Raw genomic sequence first — 8555 nt, 5'->3', positions numbered from 1 at the left:
TCAAAGGATTTGTAATGCATCACATTTTGTAATGTAATATCTTAGTTGCCTATGCTCATAGAGCTCATGGCCAAAGAACACATCTAAACTGACAGACAAAGAACTACCTGGACTGAGCATCCAGCACCTCAAGGCTCTGTGTTTCTTCACAGCAGCTATTAAAAGCATCACACAGAAGACTCTCTTGACTTCAGCTCTAAAGTGAGCTCTGATTGCTGAGTAAGCAGACACAATGAAGGCCAGAAGAAAGTCAGTATCATCAAGTGAAAGGTTTCTAGTAGTCCGTTGAATTAATTTGTAGCAACAGCATATGTCCCTAAGCTTACACTTAAGCTTTACAGATCAAAAAATATCATAACACAATATTTTCCTTCAGGTAAGACACTCACACAAATAAACACTGAGAAAACAGTATTGGGCAGCCAATTTTCCTTAGGAGAAAACATACAAACAAGCAAACAAAAAATGTCCTTTCCCATATGCCTAAAGTTCTTTTCCCGCTTTCCTGGTTCTTTCCCTGCAACATGTCCTGCAGCTTAGCTACACACCCATGACAGGACTGTGTCCTGTCAGGAATTCACTGATCCAAGACGAATGTAAAAAAGTGTGTATCAAGACAGGAATTCTGTGAATCCAATTGTTCTCAGTATCTTTCTCCACTGCTCTGTCTCATGCAGCCAGCAACTGTTAAATCAACCACTGAAGTACAATGCTTGATGATTTTATAGCATGAGCTTAACGTGCAATGTTCATTTTTAAACTTTAAAAATATTTTGGAATATATATTTATTTATATATATATATAATAAACACACACACATATATATATGATACTGCTACTTAGGTGAAATATTTTTGAGCTGCTCCTTTATCATTCCCATTTCAAACAGTCATGTTCCTTTCCCTCTTCACTCATTCATTCATCTGATTTACCTGTCAGCATACAGAAACTATGTTCCACAGCCATCTCTTTATTCCAAATTCTTAGACCTTGCTTCTGTTTATGTTTACCTTACTGCCATCCAGACAGAATAAAAAGCAAGTGAGCAACTGTTTTATTTATCAAATAATAAGTCAAGATAAAAATGGGGAAAATGTTTTTCTCTAATATGACAAAACAGATATATTAAAATGTAGTCTGGCAAAAATAATACTTCATAAAAAAATGAACTGAAGTGTACTAGAGCATGCTATGCCCCAGTAAAAGCGACAAAATGCACAAATGCATTATTCCTGTTCTGGTTTATTAAATAGTTTAACAATAGTAGTACTAGCAGTTGTATTGTAAATAAATGCATATGATTCATAATTGAGCTTTAATATGATTTTTATTTTGAGCCTGTAAAAAGGCTGGGATTTGTTACTTACTAAAATTCTATTTATTTACCTTTCTTTGCACCAAATAGAACTGTGAAGCTTTCCAATTAAGACTCTGTGTCCAAAAATACATCAGGAAGAAAAATCTATATGAACATATAAAAAATATGTTTTTATGAGAAAAAGCCACAGAGGCAGGACTTTAGTGAAAAAATTCAGTGCTATAATTAATGCCAGTTGGTACCTCACAAGACTCATCATCCACATTCTTATTTCCAAGTGCCTAATAGCAGTTGCTGTATTAAAGATAATTGCTCAAAACTTTTGCATAATAAAGATGATATTGAAGGGAAATATCCAAATTTGGTATGATAAAATATAAAAAGTTAATTAGTCAATAAACTATTTAGACTGGTATCCATCACTGCATCACAAACCAAACCTTTGAAACTACCTAAAAATGAATATATGGCAAAGTTTCTACCTTCTATCAGCTACATTCATAGTGTGAAGATTATTACAGATAATAAAATGTGTAGTTATCTGCATAGACCTTTGCAGCTTATTCTGCAAGTATCAGTGTGTTTGACTCTGAACTGGACCTTTGCAACTGTGGCCATGTATCTGAGTGCAGAATTTTATTGTATCTCATTAAATATTTAAATTTTATTCTAGCATGGTAAAAATCACTTCTACAGTATTTCTCAGGTTTTAACAAGACATGTCCCTGGCCCCAAAGGGTTCACAGCTTAAAAGAAGCTTGTCAAGGCATGTTGGAAGGCAGTAACTCAGGAAAGCAGTGTAAGGCAGAAGAGCACTGCATTAGTGAAAACAAGCAGAGAGAACCCAGTATACTCTCAAGATATTATCTGAACTAATTTGGGGGGGTGGGGGAGGGGAGGAGAGAGAGAGACATTGACTCCTACAGGTCCTTCTATAGCAAGAGTTGGGAGGGTAGATACCAGAAGGCTAGAAGGCTTCATATGAGCCAGTATGTGGTCTCCTGACTAGTTATGCCAAATACCTCCTGAATCTAGGAATATTTATGAAGTCTGGCCTTAAATCATAACAACCCCTTTTCTCAAGCAGATGATGCATTGCCAGTAATCCATACATTGGATTTTTGATAATTTATGGGAGGGGATGCAGTGGTAGACTGCATTCAGACACAGAGATTTCCCGAGCACAGGCTGAACTTGCCTATACCATGCCAAGCCTGCAGCTGACATCAGCTACTTACAAGGACTGAATAGTGGTTTTCAGCCACATGCCATTGCCTTGATGGAAAAATGGGGCCACAGGCACTGCAACAGTGTGAAGCTGTAATGAGACTCAATTCCATACCAGGTCAGGGAGCTTCGTGGACAGGTCCAAAGGTACAGTTTATGTATTTATTTATTTTTTTTTAAATCGCAGTTCTCTGTCATAGGAACTTTTTCAAAGGTGTAAATTAGAGAAAAAAAAAGACCTAGGGAAGGGGAGCTCCAAATAAATTGAGGAGTCAACCAGAAAATTGCCTCTACTATCCATTACAGGAGACAGCAGAAATAAAGTTAATCTCATCTAACTTCAGACATTTACGTCTGAACAGAGAAAAAGGCAGCTACAAGCATGTGAATCATCTAACTTACTGCAGAGATCTACAGCAATATTAAATGAAAAATTTTGCAGACACACCTGTTTCTATTTGTTGACTATAGTAGGAGACTAAGCAGCTCAGATATAGACATCTATGTTTAAGACATATTCCATCTGTCTATATTTTAGCCATCTGTCCAAACTGTATAGATTATTTCCACCCTACATCCCACTGATGGGCCGGTTTTCTGAAGAACAGAGGGAAGAAAAGAACTGAGAAAACACCTCCATCTTGTAGAAATAGTCAACAGAAAAAGTTTGTTCTTCATTGTCAGATGTTTCCAGGTAAATTAAGAAAGTTGCTATCTAAATACATGATATCCTTCCTATCTTATATCTATTTCTACAAAGCTGGAGAAATACTGTGGGGGTAGAATTCAAATAACAATAGATTAGAAAATCAAAATATGAAAAATATTCTGATTTTATAGATGCTTACAAGAAGCCAATAACACAGGAGCAAGAGAAGCAAAACAGATGAGAAGAAATACTGAACAATGGAAATAGGTGGTTGAGAGACAAAAATGAGTGCAAGAACTATATAAGAAAAAGATTAGGCAAAGTCTCTGTAAGTGGGATGACAGAATTGTATTAGATATACTGAGAGAAGAAGCCAATGGAGGCATATCATACATATATTAAAAAAAAAAAAAAAGAAAAAAAAAAAAAAAAAGGAAGGGATGAGATTAGAACAGCTTCTTGTCAGTCTATTTGAATATCATATTTTAGTAGTCATCATGAAATATTTCTCAGTTTCTCTCTTACATGTTTAAAAAGAACATAAAATAGAAATATCATCATATCTAAGCATTTAACTGGAAAAAGAATACTGGTTGGTTTTTTTGTTTATTTGTTTGTTTTCAAGTCTGTCACTTTTAAACACACAGTACAATGAAGGTGTTTGAAATTATTTACATTTGATGATTTCCTTTTTGCATGGTGACCTACTTATTTTTAAAAGCCTTGCATAATACCCAAAAAGTAAAGCATGGACAAAAATCTAATACTAATAGACAAATAAATGAAGTTTACGGAACATAGCATTAAAAATATCAAAATTTTCATGGAGGAGTAAAATAGAGATATGGGCCTCCTCCTTTTGATATCACAGTATAGGTTCTGATCTCATGAGATCTCATGAGATACAGATGGCTATAACACTCTTTCTGACATGGAACGTAAACATTCAGCTAACGTTCTTTCTTGCCTACATGTATTTATACATCACATACAGGTATCATCTGCATTCACACATACATGAATGTTTGCTTTAATGAGCACAAACATCCATGTGTTCACAACTGGTTAAAATATGCATTTGTAAGTACCAAAAACCTTTCAGGCAGATTTAACATCTTATACTATCCCCACAGACACATGTATAATAGGAAATCCGATGTGTTTATGCAAGCAGATAAACCAATAAATAAGGTGCAGTCTCCACTAAAAGCTAATGTCTGATACAGGTACAATTGGAATATCAGAGATTAAATTAAATTTATAGATCAGATAATTATTCTGATATCTACATGTTGGAAACAAATTTTTGTGTGGAATCTTAACATTAATTTGTACCCTGATTAGTTATCACATCACAGAGATGAAGACAGAGTAAATTTTGAAGCTGAGTTACTCTGCATAGAAGTGATAACCTGTGAAATAAATGCAATGTGCTGTTAGTCCAGCCTGAAGGAATATATTCTGAGCAACCCAATTGGGATTTGTTGCAAGCACGTCCCCTTGACTTTTTCATTTTTGACTCTTAGCACTAAATTCCATATTGATTAAATCAGCATAGCATAGATCTCCTGGCTTCAATGACATTACTTAAATTTACTGTGATAACAGTCAGCAATGTTCATAGAGAACTGTTTTTGCAAAACCAATAAATCATTCACCAACAATTTTTAGATGTATCACTTCAATAGGAGATCTTGGATTCACTGATTAACCACAGTGAAATAACAGATTTGAGTATACATATCAGAAAAAAGAGTGAAGAAGGAAGGTAGGAAGGAAGGAAGGAAGGAAGGAAGGAAGGGAGGGAGGGAGGGAGGGAGGGAGGGAGATCTTGGTGCAAAGAGACATTGTTGACAGGAGAAGACCAGGAATATTTACAGAATTTATAAAAGATAAGCCCCAGTGGCTCTTAGCAGTAGATATGATGCATTTAGTGTAAATGCTAAATAACATGCTGGGGTTTAATTACTTTTGTTTATTGTCCATTTTTGATCTAGTGATAGACAAGATATATGCTTCTGTAATTTCAGTTCTCACACTCACCTAAGCATAGTTTTCCATCTTAAAAACAAGCAAAGAAAAAAATAAACAAAAACCCTGCTAATATTCACTTTTGTACCTTACAATTTGGGAACTGTCTTCCACGCATGCTCTCATATCTTGCATAGTAGAGTCACAATGTGTCTCACAGAACGATAACAGCCACCCATGGCTCTTTACTGCCATACACCACATTTTCACAGCATATTCTGTCCTTTGCTAACATAAAAGTATTCCTCTCCTCTCACTCTTTAGTTCAAGAACACAGTATATACCGAAAGCATGATTCTATTCTCACATACATTTTACCATTGATACAAGGTGAATTGCTACCAGAATACACCTCTCTGACTCAGGTTTTACAAATAAGAATATTAAGTAAACTCAGCTATTTCTTAACAATTTCATACCAAGAGTATTTCAGAAGACTAATACCTGAAACATATATTTCAATACATTCCAATAAAATCTGTATTTCTTAAACTTTGAATCATTCATTTACATCTGTTTTTAATGAGTAGTCGAACTTCATAGCTCCTCCTTGTAGAGTTGTGGACCGTGAACCTCGTACTCATTTAAGAAGTCTATCCATTTCAGTAAGCAGTATTGACATTCATGTCAATATTATGCCACTATTAGTGTGTGAAGTTTTCTCTTTTTCAGGTATTACAAGATGCCAAAAGTGTATATAACCTCTACATTAATGTATGAACATTTTTTTTCAAATAAACAGTTTACTCTGCATGTCCACTATACAGCCAAAGAAGTGAGTTGGTCAAAAGAATTATTTTTGCGAAATACGAAAGTGTCTTCTTTCAAAATCATAAAGTATGTCACTCTTACCTATATGCATTTGTTCCCAATTCCAAAGCATTCCTTAACCTGAAGACAAACCTTGTCATGTTCATTTAAATTTTAGTTCACAACACTTATAGGAAAGGACATAGGTCCTTCCTCTTTTAAAACATTGGGGAAATGCAGCTAATGTTGTGTATATGTTGTGTTCAAATTTCATTATTACATTTACAAGAACAACAACAAGAATTTCAGGTTGAGAAGAAATACCTTGAGGATTTCCTTCCATGGTATCAACTTGATCTGAGTCTTGACTAAATCTTTAAATATTGATATATGTACACGCACTTTAGGAAATTATAGGCACTCAGCCAATCTTTTCAAGCTGGAATACTGATGTCATGACATTTTGATGTCCCAAATGCTCTAGCTTACATCTGGTTCCATGAGCTCTAAAAATCTTCATGTCATTTATTTATCATTGAAATATTCAAAAAGAGTGAAGATGAAAACAATCATACTAGAAAAAAAACTCAGGCCTTTTTGCCTCAATAATAACTGCAAGTAAATGCTTAAGAAGGCAAGACTAGGGCCAGATTCTTTCCTAAAACTCTCTAAACCTTTTGGATTTAACACTGATATTTTAGTTGCTGCAGAGCAGTGCCTACACTAAGCCAATGACTTTTCTGTTTCTCATACTGCCCTGCCAGCGAGGTGGCTGGGGGTGCACAAGAGGCTGGTGGGTATAGAGCCAGGACAGCTGACCCAAACTAGTCAAAGGGATATACCCATACCATGTGGTGTCATGCCAAATAATTATGTGGGGTGGCTGGCCAGACTGGGGGGGGTATCGCTGCTTGCGCTGCTTGGGGGCAGGCTGGGCATCACTGAGTGGTTGGTGAGCAGTTGCATTGTGCATCACTTGCTTTGCATATTCTTTTATTATTATTATTATTATTATTATTATTATTATTATTATTATTATTATTATTATTATTATTATTAAGCATTCCTTTTCTGTCCTATTAAACTGACTTTATTTCTATTCATGAGCTTTTACCTGTTGTTTTTTTTATTATTATTATTTTTATTCTCTCCCCCTTTCCCACTGAGGGTGGTGTGTGTGTGTGATCCACTGTGTGGTGTTTCACTGCCTGTTGTAGGTTAAGCTACAACACTGTAGTATCATAGGCTCACAACCTTTTTTTCACCTCAGGATGAAGTTTCCTGCCTAGTCATAGACAAAAGCATGGTCTTTCCATTAAAATACCGGATATAAGAAAAAATACCGTCCTTAGACACACAACATATTAATTTTATTTTTTTTTAAATGGATGCATTTGTATCAAAGAAACATGCAGAACAGGACTATGGTCAGACTCCAATTCACATTCTGTAGCATTGAGTTCAGAAACCTGAGGAAGGATAAAGGTTTTCCTTACAGTAAGATTTTTGGGAAGAGTAATCTGCCTTAGAAAGTCCAGTGTAGTCACCATGCTGTGTGAAGTATAACCTAAAGCCTCAGAAAACAGTGGATATTGCTGCAAAGGGTCAGACTGAAAACCTCCCAAAAATCAGTTTGTGTACCTCATACATTTCAAGCTATCGCTTGCTGATGCTCTGGATACACAGTTAAGAATCCATTCCTCAAGACCAGGTCCTGAAGACTTTCTTTTAGGAAATGGTTAGGCCATACTTTGTAAATCGCAGTAATGGCAGTAACAGTGCCAGCACTGGATCATTTAGGCACAATAAGACACCTAGATTATGATCCTAGTTTAGAACATTATTTCTGTATTTCATGCTGAATAGACATTGGGAACTGAGTCTTCCTGAAACAGGCATGAGAGGAATAATAAAATTGAAGACACCCTAACCAAATGCTACTATCCTTTTTGTTGGCTTAAAGATTATGAGAATTAAAAACTGAATGATTCAAACTCTCCAAAAAGGAAGATGGACCCAAGTCTTCCACCAAATACTTGAGCTTTTTATTAAAAGAAATTTTGCAATGTTATTTTGACTAACATTTTAAGACGAAGAGATCACAGCTGAACTTGGTAGGGAAAAAACAGCATATTTTGTGTTTTACACAATGAACCTACACTAACAACAGAAAGCTAAACTCTAGATTATCAGTCCCTCATTTACACAAATGCAAGAAAAAATGCAACATGACACCATCTTGTAACTCTGCCCATTGTGGTTGGAGATCTCAATGACACACTTCTCCAAAATACATAACCAAAATGAAGGACATTAAAGATGGATTCAGCATTAACTCTGAATTTCTTACTTTTTAGTGCAGTGAGCCAAAACAACACAGGGTTTTTGTATTTATCACAGTTCAATTTGATTAATGACTAGGCAATATCTTAGAGTAGATTAATAACATCAGAGATGAAATGGAATTTGTAAAATATTTGTCCTCCTCCTAGTATAAAGAGGATTTCAGTGCATTTAGATAATTAACATGAAAATAGTGGCCTTGTTTTTATTTTGTTCTTTGCATAAATATTCTCCAA

Source organism: Netta rufina (genome assembly GCF_964035555.1).
Source record: "Netta rufina genome assembly, chromosome: 3".
Classification (NCBI taxonomy): domain Eukaryota; kingdom Metazoa; phylum Chordata; class Aves; order Anseriformes; family Anatidae; genus Netta; species Netta rufina.
The sequence above is the reverse complement of the archived record's forward strand: the minus strand, read 5'-3'. Positions refer to the sequence as shown.